The sequence below is a fragment of the Somniosus microcephalus genome, unplaced genomic scaffold (genome assembly GCF_052327205.1).
Source record: "Somniosus microcephalus isolate GS21.2 unplaced genomic scaffold, FLI_Smic_1.0 unresolved_chr1, whole genome shotgun sequence".
Classification (NCBI taxonomy): Eukaryota; Metazoa; Chordata; class Chondrichthyes; order Squaliformes; family Somniosidae; genus Somniosus; species Somniosus microcephalus.
Genome location: NW_028225179.1, coordinates 25295657 through 25305493, shown reverse-complemented (window position 1 = coordinate 25305493; position 9837 = coordinate 25295657).

Sequence of the window (9837 nt, the reverse complement as noted above, 5' to 3'; positions counted from 1 at the left end):
AGTTTCATATACCCTACCATCCCCAGAGCTCGGGAATGGTAGAAAGAATGAACCGAACATTAAAAAATGCGTTGGCTAAGGCCATGCAGGAATCGGGAAAAACATGGGTGGAAGTGTTACCTATCATTCTGATGAAATTACGAGCCACCTGTAATCGCACTACAGGCCTTGCCCCGTATGAACTTATGACAGGACGAGCAATGCAATTGCCAGAAGGCATAATTACGGGAGGGGTGGATGTAGGCCCCTTAAAGGACAAGCTACGGTGATATGTCCAAGAAATGAGTAAACAGTTAAAAGAAATGCGGAAGCAAGTAAGGTACCACCAGAAGGAGCAGGACGAGAAGGAACTCCCCTTCCCGTTACAAGAAGTCCCTACAGCGGGAACTAGGGTAATGCTAAAGGTATTACCAATCAAATCAGGCTTTGCTCCCAGATGGACCGGGCCTTATGAAGCTATTATTAGTGGAGATACTTGCGCCTGTCTAGACATACGGGGAAAGGGAGTGTGGAAACATTGGACACAGCTAAAGATATATGAGCCCAAGTCATCCCTGAAGCCCCCTGAGAAGGAGACTACCGGGGAGAGTGTAACCACGAAAGAAAAGACTGACTAAATGAATGCAACCAGCATAAAATTAAGATTAAAGTTGTTAAGTTATTGTGTTAAGGACTCAATCTGTAGGGGCGTAAAACGCAGATTGACAATTGATAATGTTTAGTTAAAGCATAAGTATTACGTCTCGAGGTCACAGAACTCGTGCTCGGCCTTGGAAAGGTGACTGCAGTTTTACGAAGTCTGGTATGGTGTTTGGATTGTTCTGGCCTGCTGAAATCCTACACCCATTGTACTCTCAGCCTGTGCTGGCCTTGATTCTGTTAAATTTTTAAGTTTTAAGTTTAATCTAGTGTGAGGAAAAACAAACAAATAAACCTCAAAAAGGGTGTGCATAGAAGTTACTAATGATATACCCCTTGTATTATTTTCCAGGTCAACATCAGCTGATTAATGCCTGATACTTTGATCTGTTTGCCTGTGGGCTTTTGTTTTGTGGCTTATTGCATCGGTTGTGCTTATATGCTTTTATCTTAACACGTTAGTACAAGAGTGGTATCAGAAGGGCCAGAGAAAGAATAAGCCAGCTTCAGACAGGCAGTACCTACTTAAAATTGAAGATGAAGACCGTAATATGATTAGTTGCGATAATGTGCATTGTTACGGTAACCCAGGGCAGGCAGCGATGTAAGCGTGATTTACACGTAAATACCTTTGTTTATAGAGTATGCTAAGTAAAGGGGGCAGTCCAGCTGTTGGGTCTGTAGCCACATCCCGATACATAGTAGAGGTGGAATACCCATTCGTCCGGTGGCCTTTAATGTGACTCAAATGCTAACATGGATGCACCACCAGAACCAGACTAACGTACCGTGTGAGGAGGCAGTTGGGAACAGTACTGCCACCAGGGGTGCGATCCGTCAGAACCCTTTTACTGGAATGAATTGTTCCGCCCTCAGGACGGCGGGTTATGAAATGACCGAGTTTGAGGGATGGTACTTTCCATCCTATAATAACAGTGTAAACCCCCCTTATCTGGTACTAACCAATACCAGTGGAATGGGAAACTCAAAGACGGGAATATGTATTATGCGTAACATAAAGAAAGGTGGTGTCCCGGTAGGAAACAGTAGCTGCTAGAAGATCATTAACTGTAGCACCGGGCCCAATGGGACGAACCAAGCGAACAGGATTCTGATTCCCCCCCCCCGACCAGGGTACCAGGAATCCGTTATCGTAACGGGACCAGGCACATACAATTGGGAGCAGGATCCTGGTAACCCAAGCCCTGGGTGAGATAATTTAAAGGCATACAACGGCACATACTTTATATGTGGCCACAAAGCCTACCCGTGGCTGCCCCGGTCTTGGACCGGGTCTTGCTATTTGGGGTACGCGTGCTCACATATGTCTACCATCTGTCCTCCCTAAATGGACCACCATCAATACCGAGCCAAGCATGACATAACAGAGACCGAGAGGTATTTCGCCATTTTATTCCCTGGTTATGGGGTAGGCAGAGTCATAAAGGAAATCCAGCTTGTGGCGTCATTATTAGAGTCAGTAACTAATGACACCGAGGAGGCATTCACATTTATAAGTGATGAGATGACAGCGATACGAACCGTTGCCTTACAGAACCGAATGGCAGTGGATTACCTGCTAGCAGAGAGGGGTGGTACATGTGCCCTGATAGGGCAGGAGTGTTGTACTTACATCCCAGATAGTTCAGAGAATATCACAAACTTGGTAAACCATATGAGGGAGGAAGTGAAGAAACTCAATATTGATCCTGGAACAGGATGGTTGGAATGGCTAGGACTAACAGGATGGGGTCCATGGATAATGCATACAATGGTAATTATAGTCGCGATATGCGTTGCTATATGCTGCCTGTTAACCATTGTAAACGCTTGTTGCAAAATGGCAATGACTGAACTATCGCTTATGGAAGAGGACAAGGCGCATGAACCTGAGCCGCCTGACGTCCCCGGGATGAGGCAGTGGTTGTAAGAACAACACTGTGAAGAAAGAAGATTGATGGTCAGCTGGAACAAGAAGATCGTGATCCAGGACCAAAAGGAGGGATTGTTAAGGAGAATTTCAGTATTAAGGACTTTGCAAAGACTGTCGGGATACTTGACATTAAAACTGGCTAACAAGGGGCCCCCGAGCTCGCACGTGGGCAGGGGTGAGGTAATTGTCAGCTGCAGTTTTATTACTGAACATTTGTGCTCACCTTGCAACGATGAACAGTCTGGAACCATTGTTTACTTCTGCTTATCTCGTCTGCGGCCAGAGGTCCCAAAAGGTTCTAACCTATGGCCATCGCTTGCTTAAGAATAGATAACCGTTTGCTCAAGAATAGATAACCGTTTTAGATGTCACGGGGGATCGCTGTGATTATGTAATCAACCGTCTAAGTTGTTTTGACTCCTGTATAAATGTAGGAGCCTTGTGTGTGTAAAACGAGAGACTTGGTGATCACACAAGGCGTGTGTAACGGTTCCTCCCAGAGCTCTGCAATAAAGCATTCTTTTACTTTGCCATCCAACTCGTAGTCGGAGTTTAATTGACTCTAAAAAGCTTCTGTTGGGTATCGCGTCGACCTCGAATATCACCTGGCCCGCTTTGCCCCAAATTAGCTACAACAGTATTATGTAATGAGAAAGGATTAATTAGCAATCTTGTTGTGCGAGGTCCCTTGGGGCGGAGTGATCATAATATGATAGATTTCTTCAGTAAGATGGAGAGTGAAGTATTTGACTCAGAGACGAGGGTCCTGAATTTAAATAAATGAAACTACGATGGTATGAAGTGCGAGTTGGCTAGGATGGATTGGGGAATGTTACTTAAAGGGTCGACGGTGGAAAGGCTTGTCAAACATTTAAACATCGCATGGATGAACTACAGAATTTGTTAATCCTGTTTGGCAAACAAATAAAACAAAAAAGGTGACTCAACCATGGCTAACTAGGGAAATTAGGGATAGCATAATATCCAAGCAGGGGACATATAAACTGGCCAGAAAAGGCAGCAAACCTGAGGATTGGGATCTCTTTAGGATTCAGCAAAGGAGGACAAAGGGATTAATTAAGAGGGGGGAAATAGAGTATGAGAGTAAGCTTCAGGGAACATTATAACTGACTTTAAAAGCTTCTATAGATATGTGAAGAGAATAAGATTGCTGAAGTCAAGCGTAGGTCCCTTGCAGTCAGAATCAGCGGAATTTAAAATGAGGAGCAAAGAAATTGCAGACCATTTAAATACATACTTTGATTCTGTCTTCACAAAGGAGGCCACAGATAACCTCCCAGAGATGTCGGGGAATATAGGCTCTAATGAGAGGGAGGAACTGAATGAAATCAGTATTTGTAGGGAGATGGTGTTAGGAAAAATGACGTGATTGAAGGCCGATAAATCCCCAAGGCCTGATAATCTACATCCGAGGGTACTTAAGGAAGTGGCCCTAGAAATAGTAGATGCATTGCTGATCATCTTGCAAAATTATTTATAGACGCTGGAACAATTTCCATGGATTGGAGTGTATCTAATATAGACCCACTATTTAAAAACGGTGGTAGAGAGAAAACGGGGAACTTTAGACCAATGAGCCTGACATCGGTAATGGGGAAAATGCTGGAGTCCATTATAAAAGATGTAATAGCAGAGCACGTGGAAAACAGTGACAGGATCGGACAAACTCATCATGGATTTACAAAAGGTGAATCGTGCATGACTAATCCACTGGAATATTTTGAGGATGTAACTGGTAGAATACATAAGGGAGAAACAGTGGGTGTGGTGTATTTGGCCCTTCAGAAGGCTTTCGATAAGGTCCCGCATAAGAGATTATTGTGTAAAGTTAAAGCACATGGGATTGGGGGTAAGGTACTGAATTGGATAGATAACAGGCTGACAGATAGGAAGCAAAGTGTTGGATTGAACGTGTCTTTTTCTGTGTGGCAGGCAGTGACAAGTGGGCTACCGCAGGGATCAGTCCTAGGACCCCAGCTAATCACAATATATATTAATGATCTAGACAAGGGAATTTGATGTAATATCTCCAAGTTTGCAGACGACACAAAGCTGGGTGGGTGGGTGTGCTGTGAGGAGGATGCAGAGCAACTCCAGGTTGATTTGGACAGGTTGGGTGATTGGTCAGTAGCATGGCAGATGCACATTAACGTGGATAAATGCGAGGTTATCCACTTTGGTGTCAAAAACAGGAAGGCAGATTATTATCTGAATGGCAATAGACTGGGAGAAGGGGAAGTGCAGCGAGACCTGGGTTTCAGTGTGCACCAGTCGCTGAAGGTATGCAAGCAGGTGCAGCAGGTGGTTAAGAAGGCAAATGATATGTTGGCCTTCGTAGCGAGAGGGTTTGAGTAGAGGAAAAAGAATTTGTTGCTGCAGTTGTACAGGGCCTTGGTGAGACCTCATCTTGTGTATTGTGTGCAGTTTTTGTCGCCTTATCTGAGGAAGGATGTCATTGCCATGGAGGGAGTTCAGCGAAGATTCAACAGGCTGATACCTGGGATGGCAGGAATGACGTAAGAGGAGAGATTGGGTCGATTGGGCTTATACTCGCTGGAGTTTAGAAGAATTAGAGGGGATCTCATTGAAACTTATAAAATTCTGACAGGACTGGACAGACTAGATGCAGGAAGGATGTTCCCGATGGTCGGGGAGTCCATAACCTGGAGTCACAGTCTAAGGATAAGGGGTAAGCCATTTAGGACAGAAATGCAGAGGAATTTCTTCACCCAGAGAGTGGTGAACCTGTGAAATTCTCTTCCACAGAAGGCAGCGGATGCCAATTAATTAAATATATTCAAGAAGGAGTTGGATATATTTCTTAAGCCTAAAGGCATCAAGTAATATGGTGAGAAAGCAGTGATAGGCTACTGAATTTGGATGATCAGCCATGATCGCATTGAATGGCGGAGCAGACTCGACGGGCCGAATGGCCTACTCCTATCTTCTATGTTTCGATGTAAAAATCTGTTCCATTTCCTGCTTTTTTCCAGTTCTCACAAAAGATCAGTGACCTGAAATTTTAACTCTGTTTCTCTGTTCACAGATGCTGCCTGACCTGTTGAGTATTTCCAGCATTTTCTGTTTTTATTCCTGCAACATTATCCAGTGATTTCCTCACTGAGGCAAGTAAAACGTTTCATTTCATTCGGTCCTCGCCAACAGTTGCTGGAAGGACGAATGACCTGGATTCAATCTCCACGGATTTTACTGTCGCTGTGCTCGGTGTATGAGGAGGATTCGCCGGGCCATATTGTATCTTGCTTCCTAAGGATGGAAAGTAATGCGCTGCATTCACTGCACTGGGGTCCCCCAGGGGTGGGTATTGTCACCATCGCTTGTCATCATTTTATATAACTGACCTGGACTTGGGGATTGGGATTAAATTCCAAAGTGTGCTGATGGTTTGGCAACGTCGTAAATATTGAGCAGGACAGTATTCAGCTTCGGGATCTTTGATTTTATTAATAGGGAAATAGAGTACACAAGCAAGGGATCTACGCTCAAACTTCATAAAACACCATTTAGGCACAAGCTGGTGTATTTAAAACAGAAATAGACAGTTTCCTAGAAGTAAAGGGAATTAGGGGTTACGGGGAGCGGGCAGTGAATTGGACATGAGTCTAGGTTCAGATCGGTCATGGCATTGTGGGTAGTGGAGCGGGCCCAGGGGCCGTGTAGCCTGGTCCTGCTCCTACTTCTTGTGTTCTAATTCTGTGTTAGACTTCAGGAGGTGGTTCGATTCACAGGGATTAGTGGAGACCTCGGGAACAGGCTGCCAGCTAGGAGTCCTTCAAGAGTAAATTGGGCCTTATCCTGGCTGGAGTGGAGATCACCTTTTACAGAAGGTAAGTACTAAGAACATAAGAACATAAGAAATAGGAGCAGGAGTAGGCCAATCGGCCCCTCGAGCCTGCTCCGCCATTCAACAAGATCATGGCTGATCTGATCCTAACCGCCAATCCACTATCACAGAACCATCTCCTGAATCTAACAGAATTAGACACACGAAATAGGAGCAGGATCAGGCTACACGGCCCTGGGCCCGCTCCGCTACCCACAGGGCCATGGCCGATCCGAACCTAGACTCATGTCCAAATTCCTGCCCGCTCCCCGTAACCCTTAATTCCCTTTACTTCTAGGAAACTGTCTATTTCTGTTTTAAATTTATGTAATGATGTAGCTTCTACAGCTTTTTGGGGCAGCATATTTCATGGACCTACCACCATCTGAGTGAAGAAGTTCCTCCTCATCTCAGTTTTGAAAGACCAGTCCCTTATTCTAAGACTATGCCCCTAGTTCTAGTTGCACCCAGCATCGGGAACATCTTCCCCACATCCACCCAATCCAACCCCTTCACAATCTATAATGTTTCAATAAGATCGCCTCTCATTCTTCTGAATTCCAATGAGTAGAGTCCCAATCTACTCAACCTCTCCTCATATGTCCATCCCCTCATCCCCGGGATTAACCGAGTGAACCTTCATTGTACTGACTCGAGAGCAAGTATGTCCTTTCTTAAGTATGGGCACCAAAACTGTACGCAATATTCCAGGTGCGGTCTCCCCAATACGTTGTACAACTGAAGCAATACATCCCTATTTTTATATTCTATCCCCCTAGCAATGAAATCCAACATTCCATTGGCCTTCTTAATCACTTGCTGCACCTGCATACTAACCTTTTGAGTTTCGTGCACCAGGACCCCCAGATCCCTTTGTACTTCAGTACTTTCAAGTTTCTTGCCATTAAGATAATAACTTGCTCTGCGAGTTTTCCTGCCAAAGTGCATAACCTGACACTTTCCAGTATTGTATTCCATCTGCCAAATCTCTGCCCAATTACTTAGCCTGTCGATGTCCCCTTGCAAGTTTTTTATGTCCTCCTCACTCACTACTTTCCCTCCCATCTTAGTATCATCTGCAAACTTTGATATGTTACACTCGGTCCCCTCGCCCAAATCGTTAATATAGATTGTAAAGAGTTGGGGACCCAGCACTGACCCCTGTGGAACACCACTAGTTACTGATTGCCAGTCTGAGAATGAACCATTTATCCCAACTCTCTGCCTTCTGTTAGATAGCCAACCCTCTATCCATGCCAGAATATTACCCTCAATCCGGTGATATTTTATCTTAAGCAATAATCTTTTATGTGGCCCCTTGTCAAATGCCTTTTGGAAGTCTAAATATACTACGTCCACTGGTTCCCCGTTATCCACCCTATACGTTACTTCCTCAAAGAACTCCAGCAAATTTGTCAAACATGACTTCCCCTTCATAAAACCATGCTGACTTTGTCCTATTAAATTATGATTATCCAAATGTCCTGTTACTGTCTCCTTAATAATGGACTCCAAACTTTTACCTACCACAGATGTTTGGCTAACCGGTCTATAGTTTCCAGCCTTCTGTTTACTGCCCTTTTTAAATAAGGGTGTTACATTAGCAGTTTTCCAGTCTGCCGGGATCTTTGCTGAGTCCAGGGAGTTTTGGAGAATTATTACCAATGCATCCACAATCCCTACCGCCACTTCCCTCAAGACCCTAGGATGTAAGCCATCAGGTCCAGATGATTTATCCACCTTGATTCCCATTATTTTACCGAGTACCACTTCCTTAGTGATTTTGATCGTGTTAGCTCCTCCCCCCCTTTAGCCCCCTGTTTGTCCAGTGTTGGGATATTCTTAGTGTCTTTTACTGTAAAGACTGATGTAAAATATTCATTCAGTGTTTTTGCCATCTCCATATTTCCCACCATTAATTTCCCGGTCTCATCCTCTAAGGGACCAAAATTTACTTTAGCCACCCTTTTTCTTTTTATATAACTATAAAAACTCTTACTATCTGTTTTTATATTTTTTGCTAATTTACTTTCATAATCCATCTTCCCTTTCTTAATCAATCTTTTTGTTATTTTTTGCTGTCTTTTAAAGTTTTCCCAACCCTCTATCCTCCCACTAGATTTTGCTACCTTATATGCCCTTGTTTTTAGTCGAATAATATCCTTAATTTCTTTACTTAGCCACGGATGGCTGTCTTTTCTTTTACACCCTTTTCTTCTCAGTGGAATATATATTTTTTGGAAGTTGTAAAATAACTCCTTAAATGTACACCACTGATCATGCATCGTCTTACCCTTTAATCTATTTTCCCAATGCACTCTACTCAATTCCGCTCTCATACCTTCATAGTCTCCTTTATTCAAGCTTAGCACGCTTGTTTGAGATCCAACCTTCTCACCCTCTAATTGAATATGGAATTCAACCATGTTATGGTCACTCATTCCAAGGGGATCCTTTACTAGGACATTTTTAATTAATCCCATCTCGTTACGCAGGACCAGATCTGAGGTTGCTTGCCCCCTGGTCCGTTCAGTTACATACTGCTCAAGAAACCCATCCCTAATAAACTCAATGAACTCATCCTCAAGGCTGCCCTGCCCAATTTGATTTGTCCAATTAATATGATAGTTAAAATCCCCCATAATTATAGATGTTCCCTTGTTACAAGCCTCAACTATTTCCTGATTGATACTCCGTCCAACAGAGTTGCCACTGTTCGGAGGCCTATAGACTACGCCCACTAGTGTTTTTTTCCCCTTATTATTCCTTACCTCCACCCAAACTGTTTCATTATACTGATCTTTTGACCCAATATCATTTCTCTGTATTACAGTGATTCCTTCCTTTATTATCATAGCCACCCCACCTCCCCTTCCTTCCTGCCTGTCCTTCCTGATCGTTAAATAACCTGGTATGTTTAATTCTCAGGCATTGTCACCCTGCAGCCATGTTTCTGTAATGGCCACAAGATCATACCCATATGTAGTTATTTGTGCCACTAACTCATCTATTTTGTTACGAATGCTACGTGCATTCAGATAGAGAACTTTCAAAGATGTTTTGTGACACTTAGTTCCTGCTTTTGCCCTTTTTATTACTTTACCTTTTACTCCATACCTTCTGACCCTTCCTGACACGCTCTGGTTTTTAATTTCCCCACTGCTACCTAAGTATATGACCTTCTCTGTTGTCATTTTTATTATTTGCCCTCTAGGAACCTCCCCCCCCCCGCCACTAGTTAGTTTAAAGCCCTCTCTACAGCCCTAGTTATATGATCCGCCAGGACTCTAGTCCCAGCACTGGCCGAGTGTAGCCCGTCCCAACGGAACAGCTCCCTCCTGCCCCAGTACTGGTGCCATTGTCCCAGGAAGCAAAACCCATTTCTCCCACACCAGTCTTT